The following is a 1,123-nucleotide window of genomic DNA, read 5'->3' as shown; positions in this document are numbered from 1 at the left end:
CTACTGTGATAGACGGTAGGGAGTAGCTACTGTGATAGACGGTAGGCAGTAGCTATCGTGATAGACGACGGTAGGCGATAGCTATCGTGATAGACAGTAGGCAGTAGCTATCATGATAGACGACAGTAGGCAGTAGCTACCGTGATAGACCAGAGCTCCTGTTCCCAGGTCTGGGACTTTACAATGGTTTGAAGAGAAATTTGAGTCTTCCTCCTGAACCGAGAAGGCAGTGGAGAACTTTTCATTCAGAGTAGTCCTCAGCTATAATCACCTGTCAGTTTGAGAGTTCATGCGTTCAGCTAGACACAGATGCATAATTCCACCTTCATTCATAAAACTGCAAAGACTTTTCATCAACCAAGGAGTTTAATCTGCAACATCCATGATTTTCCTCTGACTATCTGGTTGCTGTCTGACTCGTCCTTCCTGAATCATCCATCTCCGTTTGCTTTCTGTCTCGCTCTGTTCATCTTAAGACATGCCGGTATGTTTGCATGCAGGCCAAACAGCCTCCCATCAGTAACAGAGCCAGTCTTTAGTTTGATTAGGCCGTGTTAGCACCAGGTGAAGGCGAGGAGATACTCACTGGTTCCAGCAGCGGAGAGCGGAGAGGAGAGCTTGAGGAGGGGCGGGGGAGCAGCGGTCCTGGCTGTCGGGATGAGTGACTGCGAGGATCCAAACTCCTTCTCGCCTATTTATGTCTTTCAGGAGGTTCGCCCCCTCCTGCTCCCTCCCTCCTCTACCCTCTGTTCCTCAGTGACGTCCCTGCCCCCTTCATGCTCCCTGACTTTGGCTCTGTCTCTCTGCTGCTCCGTATAATTGGACATTTTACTGGATAATGTGCCCAGCAGATTGGGGAATTTAACCCAGTTTGCTTTGAGGCTTTCTGAGTCATTTCACAGTTTGACTCTGTCGGTCTCTGAACCACAAGATAAGATCGATGAGGCTGAAATCCTCTCATGGTCAGCAGAGGCTTTTTGGTGTTAGGGTTGATATTTGGACATAAAGTCTTTTAAGCTTGGTACCTGATTGCCAATGCCAGAAACTTTCCTCTCAGAACAAATGACCCATAAAGTAACTATTTATGAACAGCCTCTTTGATTGTGGTGGTTTTGGAGACTCG

General features: G+C 47.8%; 1 protein-coding gene across 1 annotated transcript in view; it reads right to left on the bottom strand.

The window, feature by feature from the left end:
* The window catches only part of spon2b (spondin 2b, extracellular matrix protein), a 9,772-nt gene extending 9,083 nt beyond the window's left edge, over positions 1-689 (bottom strand). The window contains exon 1 of the mRNA XM_008421006.2: positions 587-689. The gene's annotated coding sequence lies outside the window, so the exon portion shown is untranslated. The remainder of the gene's footprint in view (positions 1-586) is intronic.
* Positions 690-1,123: the final 434 nt, after the last annotated feature.

The sequence above is a fragment of the Poecilia reticulata genome, linkage group LG10 (assembly GCF_000633615.1).
Source record: "Poecilia reticulata strain Guanapo linkage group LG10, Guppy_female_1.0+MT, whole genome shotgun sequence".
Taxonomy (NCBI): Eukaryota; Metazoa; Chordata; class Actinopteri; order Cyprinodontiformes; family Poeciliidae; genus Poecilia; species Poecilia reticulata.
This window is presented reverse-complemented; position numbering and strand designations above follow the sequence as displayed.